General features: G+C 32.5%; 1 long non-coding RNA gene across 1 annotated transcript; it reads left to right on the top strand.

Annotated features, from left to right (window-relative positions):
• Positions 1-2838: 2838 nt before the first annotated feature.
• LOC134272370 (uncharacterized) lies at positions 2839-4862 on the top strand. The gene is made up of 3 exons (XR_009993176.1): positions 2839-3128; positions 3633-3704; positions 4160-4862. It is a non-coding gene; the product is annotated as an uncharacterized LOC134272370 (long non-coding RNA).
• The last annotated feature ends 4631 nt before the right edge of the window (positions 4863-9493 follow it).

Here is a 9493-nt window from a genome sequence, read left to right as displayed (position 1 = left end):
TTTTCATATGCATTGGAAATACATTTTAAAATCATTTTATCTCTTTTTTTCATTGTTTTATGTTTTCTGCACCTCGGTTGGGTGTTTAAATATCCAACCGATAAGCAGTTGGATATTTTGAATATCCAACCGATGGCCAGTTGGATATTTTGAATATCCAACTAGTGCTGGTTGAATCGGTAAAATATACTTAGACTAATAACAATGGGTGACGTCACAGAAGTTTTTTAACGGTTGCGATTCTATCAAAAGACGAAATGAATGCAAAATTAACCTAACCGAGGAAATCGATTAACAGTGGAAGAAAACATGGAAATCTTTAGGATTTTAGAAAAATACAATGATTAAGAGAACCAATCTATGGTGACATATTTCTGGCCCCTACATCCGAGATAAATTACTGTAAACGTATTATATTTTGCTGTGTATTCTTTTTAGCGCCTTTCGCGGAAAGCAGCATCCGCTAAATCAAGTACATCGCTAAATGCTTTGTGAATAAAGGTTTATGTAACGCACATTCAAAAAGCGCTAAATCAAATCCACGCCAACTTGTTGAAAATTCAATTTCCGCCAAATATCGTTCACGCCAAATATAATACATTTACAGTATGTTAACATGCAACATAATTATGTAGACATGTAACATATTTATGTCAACATGCAAGATTGCAAATTACTAATCTTATGGGAAAATATGATTAAAATATGGTTAAATTTACTTTCTGTTCATATCTGACATTGTAGTTGCAAGATGCAACATAATAATGTACACATTCGACTTATTTATGCCAACTTGCAGTATAATTATGCAGACTTGCAACTTATTTATGTCGATATGCAAGATAATATGCTAACATGCAGCTTATTTATGTCAACATGCAAGATAATTATGACAAAATGCGACTTATTTATGTCAATATGCAAGATAATTATGTTAACATGCAAGATATGTATGTTGATATTCAATTTATTATCTTGCATGTTGATATAAATATCTTTTATGTAAAAATATAACTCACGTCTTCACATAATTAAGTCGCATGTTGATATCACCGAGCAAAATTAAATTTTTTTTAATTAAAATAACTTTTCAATATTTTATACTAAATTCGGACGTTTATCTGTGAAATTGTTTATCTGATTTTAATATGTGCTTATTTGTAGTAAATTGTGTCTTATTTATCTCATTCCCTTTGAAATAGGATTAAGACATTCCAATTGACATTCTGTGACTCTGTCAAAATAACTGTTACTCGTTAGGTGTTAATGCCTCGGGATTTGTTAATCCTTTACCAATAACTTTATTTGTACAATTTCTCTATAACCTCTTTTATGTCAATTTTATCAAAGAAACACAGCCGTCCATCAATTAACTCAACTAGTGTCAAAAGTCAATTATAGTTTACTCTTAATCATACAAATATCTATGTCCATTATAATCCCTTCAGTTTGGAGGCCCGACGCTCTACCGGCCACATCCAACTCGATTAAGTCCCTAAGATATTGTTAGAATTCATGTTTGTTATTTACCATCGTCCTAAATAAATTCGGAAACCTGATTAACCAATTCTTGGACCTTATATTGGAAGACCATAGGGAATACGGCACCTTTACCCTTTTCGTTTATTACGGCCCCAGAGCGCCACTACTTTGTTATACCCGCCAACATTCCTTCTTCCCCGTTTACGCAAAACGACGGATTTAGCCCAGGAATTAATTTACAACTTATGACCCAAAAATCTAACTGGTTATAATTGGTGATAGAATCGGGACGTTCCCCTTTGTGTTGTACCTTTCACTACGCCAACGACGTGTTCTACATAGGCAATTTAGCCACATATGATCCACATATGTATTGCCTTTCATATGAGGATCATATGTGGATCATATGAGAATCATATGTATATACAATCATATGAGAATCATATGTGGCAAATCATATGAGAATCATATGATTACACATATGTAAATCATATGAAGTAATATACATATGATTCTCATATGAAAGATACTGCATATGAGAATCATATGAATATTCTGACAATAATCATATGAGAATCATATGAAACGGATCATATGAGAATCATATGAAACAACGTTCACTAATTTGTCCTTGTTATACACAGGTAAAATTCATACGAATGTTTTGACTGTGATCATATGAGAATCATATGAAACGGTGATCATATGAGAATCATATGAAACAGTGTTCACTTATCTGTCCTTGTTATACTGAAGGAAAATTGCAATTTCAATAATATATATCAAAAGATAAATTTAAATGTACATTAATTCAAAAGAATTTGTTAGTAATTAATTATATGTATAGTTCTACTCTGTTTACCCTACCCCCCCCCCCCCTCTTTCCTTCTAAAAAAAACCTTTCACAATTTTTTTTTCTGTTATAATGCATTTCCCAGACAAAATAGATAAAGAATAAATTAATTTGCTTTTCATTTTAAATCTTTTGGGTTTGGCTAAGTAAAATTAAAATAATTCCGTATTTTTCTCCGGGTCGGTTTTGTCTTTTATCGGATGAAAATATACGTCATTTTTGACGTCACTGCTGCAGCAGACGTGTTGGGTGTTTGGAAAAGGCAAGTGATCTCCTAACAATATTATTTTAAAGACTTTTGATTCACATTGTTTAAATATAATTTCATTATTGTTACAGGTGCGTATGAACTCTCTATATACTCTTATCACTTGCATCATGCATGTAATTGTTAAATCAATGCATTTCGTAAACCTAACGTTCGTGATCTGTAAGTAAGTTTGGATAAAATTTGTTTCTGAATGAATGTAAACATTACATGTTAGGCTAAAGGCATTACTACTTTTTTAAAAACTTGAATTTGTTTTCGATTTGTTACGTACTGATATGAAAGTGAAAGTAGAAACCTTGTATGTCAGTTGGCGTTATGTATGTTGAGATCGTTATCAAGCCCGGATTCCTTCTTAAACTTAATGACAAATGTTTGTTTTTATGGCCTATAGATGCATTTGGCAACTTGAGTTCAGTGTCACAGTGCTGTTTTTTTTTCAGTCCAAAGAGCCCGAAGCTGATAAGACTGGCGATTGATCCTGAAGCTGATTTGACAGACGATTGCATCATCACAATATTGAAGGTAAAAATAAATACTTGAAATAAAAAATCGAAGTATCTGTAATGTCTCTTTATGACAAAATATTTCTTGATAATTTCTTTTTGTTCTTTCTACATTGTTTGCATGGCTTCATCAAAAATAAATTCAACTCAACTCAATACTCTAGAAATTTTATTCTACATTATAATTTTAATCCAGTGCACTTAAAATATGCAAAGTATGAATAGATTTTGCTGGCTATAAAGGCTATGAAACTAATACATGAGCATGTGTGTTAAAAGAACATCAGCTAGCTAATCCATTGAATATTTACATCTATGTATTCATTTACTGACAATTATTTTTTTCCCCCAACACTAGTGAATGATGTGCGTGCCTATAGTTTCGGGTTAAATGTTAGATATATTTAAGACTATACTAGAGAACCTACAAACTTGTACTCTCTCTTTTTGATAGTTTAAGTTTTAATTAAATGTATTCTTAGAAAATATCTACTGTGTGAGACTGTTAGTATTTGTCTTACAGGTTCAATATACAGTCAGCCTCTCATAAGATAAAGAACAAATGCCAAGATCCAAGGCTTGCTTCAAAGTTAAGGTAACTACACACTGTTAAATAAACTTTGTTATAGTCTTCCCAAAAGTTTGGGATATCTTGGAATCACAATGTCTGTTTTTCTGCCTGTCTACTTGTCTGTAGTATTTTTTGTCCAAAAATAATACATGTATCTGTATCAGAATTTTCTTAATTTTTTGACAATCTGAATTAATATATACTGTTTGAACATTCCAAATTTGATTGTCAAAATAACAAAAAAAATGCTTTTTATGATTTTATTATGAAGCATATCTTTCAATAGTGTAATTGTTTTGCAAATTACATCATAGGATTCCTCAAAACACCTAGTATAACATATATAACATTAGTTTTATCTTGTATCATATCTGTGTCAGTGAATTGGGCATACATTTGTTTGCTGATTATACCTAAGTAACTTTTATAACTCATAGAATTTAAGAATTATTTTATTTTTACTTTTGAAATTTTTGTAGAGACTATTCAGTGCCGCAAAGAAATTGTTCAGGAAAAGGAGAAGTGGTGGATATTCATTTTTGGTACGGTACAGTTCAAAGAGATTTTCAAAATGGTCATGGAAGATCAAAGGGAGGACAACTGAAAAAACTGAAAGATACAGAAGGAAAAAGAGCAAGGAAATATATGGAATAATTATGAAATGGGGAGGATGTACACAATCTTGTCTGAATTTGGCCTGTGAAGATTTCCCATATTGTATGCTGGAATAATCAATAACTTGATTTTTCATAAATTTACAATAGAGAATACATGACAAATGTTATTGCTGATATTTAAATGTTGCGTTGGACACTTTCATGTCATATGGTATTTTTATACATTACCTAATTATGTTATTCATTTGTACATGTACAGTATACATGTTTAACTACTAAATCATTTTGCTGAAATCTTATAATTTGTACTCATGTTAGAATATGTTTAATACATGTATCGACAAATGCTACTGACTTGTTTGTATATTTTCTTGTTTAGAATGTACACTGTGAAAAATAAGTTATTTCTCTTGATGAAAATAATTTTATCAAAAAAGTTGTGTAAGCATTTTAAGATATTTTAAAATATTTAACCAATGAAGATAGATCATTGTAATGTAATGAATTTTCATCTAAAGCAGAAATATCTGATTTTTAAATGTGTACAAGAATGTGAAAAATATTGAAAAAGAACACACAAGTGTTTCATATGATTTACATATGATGTACTTTTCATATGATTCTCATATGTAAATGGCTTGAAACACACAAGTGTTTCATATGATTTACATATGATGCCCTTTTCATATGATTCTCATATGTAAATGGCTTGAAACACACTGAAATCATTCATATGAAAATCATATGTAGATATTTTCATATGATTCACATATGTGGATCATATGTAAATCATATGATTTGCTTCATATGATTCACATATGATGCCCTTTTTCTATGATTCTCATATGAAACCAATCATATGAGAATCATATGATACTCATATGAGAATCATATGTGGCTAAGTTGCCTGTGTACCCATGAGATTTATTTCCCCAAAACATCAAACAACAAGATGGATTCTTACTTTAGACCAACATGGATGTTAACAAATTCTAATCGGCAGCAGTACAGTCGTGCCTATCAAAAGCCTTCTCCATCAGTGTGTTTTAACTGTGGAAAATATGGACATTATGCTAAAAACTGTCAAGCGCCATCTAAAAAGTCAAATTCTAGCAAAGTGCGTGACGCAAACAGAGTTCGTAATTTTCTGGACAGAAAACAATGGCTGAGAGAATTACCATTCTACAACCTCAGACAAGCTGCCTTCTACAAATGTGTGGACATTACTTCATCCCTGCGATGTCAAATTTCAAAAACAAAAGAACAACTAAGAAATTCAACTATCCGGATCAATGAATTGCTTCAGAAACTGCAAACCACCGAGCAAAACTTTAACTCAACAACGAAACAACTTATCTCCGTTCAACAAGAAAGTGCCGCGAAAGTCTTACAACTAGAAACAACAATTCAAAATCTACAGAAACCTAAACCTGGAGTACAGCAGGAAATAATCGGCCTAAAAATTAAACTAAACAATGCAAACAAGAACAACAAAATAGCTTCAGACCGTATATTCGACCTTTCTGCCCAGAATAAGAAGCACACCGAGAAAATCTTAATGTTGTCATCACAGCTATACACAACAGACAACGACATGAGGAGACAACGGGAGCAGATAGACAGGCAGGAAACCAACATCAGCAGTCTCCGCTTTCACGTTGATGGTCGAATTCAGGAGATTAATTCCCTCCGCTTCACAATAAACTCTCAAAGCCAAGAAATCGGAAATCCCCGTGATCAAATCGAAGACCAATACGAGGAAATAGAAAGCTTACAGTACACTATTGAGCGCATGAGACAAAACGGACCCAACCCTTTTCCCGCGTACAACAACTTCCACGGACATAACCAACCATTTTATTAAGGATGTTACTTTCTAAAACACGAGGACGTGTTTTCCCGGAGGCCGAAGGATATTATCACCGAGCAAAATTAAAAATTTTTTAATTAAAATAACTTTTCAATATTTTATACTAAATTCGGACGTTTATCTGTGAAATTGTTTATCTGATTTTAATATGTGCTTATTTGTAGTAAATTGTGTCTTATTTATCTCATTCCCTTTGAAATAGGATTAAGACATTCCAACTGACACTGTGACTCTGTCAAAATAGCTTTTGCTCGTTAGGTGTTAATGCCTCGGGATTTGTTAATCCTTTACCAATAACTTTATTTGTACAATTTCTCTATAACCTCTTTTATGTCAATTTTATCAAAGAAACACAGCCGTCCATCAATTAACTCAACTAGTGTCAAAAGTCAATTATAGTTTACTCTTAATCATACAAATATCTATGTCCATTATAATCCCTTCAGTTTGGAGGCCCGACGCTCTACCGGCCACATCCAACTCGATTAAGTCCCTAAGATATTGTTAGAATTCATGTTTGTTATTTACCATCGTCCTAAATAAATTCGGAAACCTGATTAACCAATTCTTGGACCTTATATTGGAAGACCATAGGGAATACGGCACCTTTACCCTTTTCGTTTATTACGGCCCCATAGCGCCACTACTTTGTTATACCCGCCAACATTCCTTCTTCCCCGTTTACGCAAAACGACGGATTTAGCCCAGGAATTAATTTACAACTTATGAGCAAAAAGCTAACTGGTTATATTGACATAAATAAGTAGCATGTTAACAATCATCTTTCGTGTGAACATACATATCTTGTATGTCTACATAATTATCTCGCATGTTAACATAAATATCTTGCATGTTAACAAAAATATATTGCATGTCTACATAATTATCTCGCATTTCAACATAAGTACCTGCATCTTGAAATAATTATGTTGCATCTTGCATCTACGATATCAGATAGGAGCGTCAGTACGGGATTTTTCCCATTTCAAATTCTCTTAAAAGATTTGTAACTTGCATGTCAACATAATTATCTTGCATGACGACATAATTTTCCTGCATGTTTACATAATGTTCTTGCATTTAGGGGGCAGAAATATACCATTGTACCAAACAGACCTTCATTAGTACTTATCTAATATAATCGCTACATACGACTTTGTGTTCCATAGTCTTTAAACTTTATCCTGATACTGTAGATACTCTTAATGTATCCGAGGTCTACTCTCCACCACAATGTTTGGTATGTAGAGGTCGAACCGATCGTATCAGTTCTCATACACGTACTGAGGTTTCCATCAACTGCATTGTTTGCTGCATACATGACGCAGGTTTTAGGATCACATGGCCATGTTGAACTCTGTATAGAATTCTTACTCTCTGACAAATTATCTATAAGATATAGAGATATACAATCTAATTCAATTTAAAGAAGATGAAGAACAAGACAATCAAAACATCATATTAAAAAGTTAGCAAAAAGATGGCACATCAAAACAAATTGACCAAATTGAACAATAATCCTCAAAATAGACGTGCCTCATGTTAGCGGTGGTGAGCACGCGAGTATGAATGACTCGCTGAGCTGACCCCGTGACCTTACACATTCTATTGCAATTAATCTATTAGGCAAGGCGTGTATCTGAGAATTTTCCACAATTTACCAACGTAAATGTTTCCGGAAACCTCCAAACAAATTATCGCATTAAATACATAAATACAATTATTATTCTAATAATTGTTGTTTGATATATTGATATGTTGGTACCACTTTAGCATATAAACTTTTCAATACTTTACTGACTTTGTTGTTTTTTCCCTAGCCACAGTGCTCAGGTAAGTGAGCGATGTCGCACTGGATCTCTTGTTACTATATAGTAATGTTAATTGAAAGTCCAGTAACCCCCTACATTTTGTTGCAGTTTAGCTCCGTCCCCCCCCCCCCGTCAATTCTTTTCTGGTTAGTTTATTTTCTTCACTTGGTGACCCTTTCAAAACCCATGTCACTTTTCTGAAATATAACATGTAGAGATGTCTATTCTGCCTACATAGAAGTTGGAAACTCGCTGACAGTTTTGTCCTTCAATTTAAAGGCTCACCAAGGGTGAGAAATGTATATCATGGAAATTCGTTGTCATAAAATAATTTATTTACATAAATTGCATTTATGCCTCCTCTTTTCCCAAAATGCAATGAAAAAGGACAAAAGACAAATGTATATTGAAGTTGAATTTTATTGATCAAAATAAAGGTTTTGATCAATAAACAAAATTGTAGTTAATATAAGAATCAAAGGTTACCAACAAAATGGACAGTTGTTCTTTACACCTATAAAATATTTCTTACATACATGTATAATAATAATAGAACACAAACTATATATTAACTATTGTTTGCCGAAAACAATTGTAAAACATGTATATACAGTTTTCTTCATACAAAACAAAATCCAGAATTTAACATGTAAATACAGAGAGTATACAATGTATAGTTTGAATCTTATAAAATTGGCAAAGGTGGGGTCAATCATCCACAGTTGAGAATAGTAACATTTTTTTAGTTACACGCACGAGGAGCTCTCGTTTACGTGCGGAATGAAACAATTATTTAACTGTATATAGAATATTTACCGTGCTTCTTGCTCATATTAAACACACGACGCAAACAAAGTATCAGGGTCATGAGATCAATAAGATCTTCAAGAACAAATTTATATACGTCAGCAATTTTGAAATATTTACCGGTTTTTTAGTTAAAAAGCAAAAACTTTAAAGGACCCCAGATCCCTAATTTTATAGGCTAGCCCTTTCTTATTAGTGTCAGATGAAAGGTCTAATAATTGTGTACAACTTTCATTGTATATAACTTATCAAAATAATTTTAGTTTAGAAGAAAAAAGGAAAATATGTGTAAATTTTCGCTCTTTTAAGCGTTCTAACTTTTGACCCCTATATAGCGCCATTTTGAAAAAAGAAATCAAAAAACAATCAAAGTACTGAAAGTACTGAATCGAGGTGACGTCTTCCAGTAAAATGTGAAATCACCCTCAAGTAACTGGCATATACAAAAATTTTAATCCAGGTGAAACCCCTTTGAAAATCACTGGAAAGAAAAGAGTGAGCAACACGACAATGCATTTTGTAACTTATTTGATGTATAAAAACTGAACTATATTTATCCTTAAGTACCCATACCATAAGAGGAAAATACCTCGCAATTCTCTTCAAATTATATTTTGATTTGTTTCTTGTTACACAGTAGCTGCAGATCTGTAGCTCTCCGAAAGAAAATCACAGACCGGAGAGCTACAGTACCACCCATTGAAAAAA

This window comes from Saccostrea cucullata, unplaced genomic scaffold (genome assembly GCF_032062105.1).
Source record: "Saccostrea cucullata isolate Sc308-1 unplaced genomic scaffold, CSIRO_AGI_Scuc_v1 ctg8338, whole genome shotgun sequence".
NCBI classification, from domain to species: domain Eukaryota; kingdom Metazoa; phylum Mollusca; class Bivalvia; order Ostreida; family Ostreidae; genus Saccostrea; species Saccostrea cuccullata.
The sequence above is the reverse complement of the archived record's forward strand: the minus strand, read 5'-3'. Positions and strand labels throughout refer to the sequence as shown.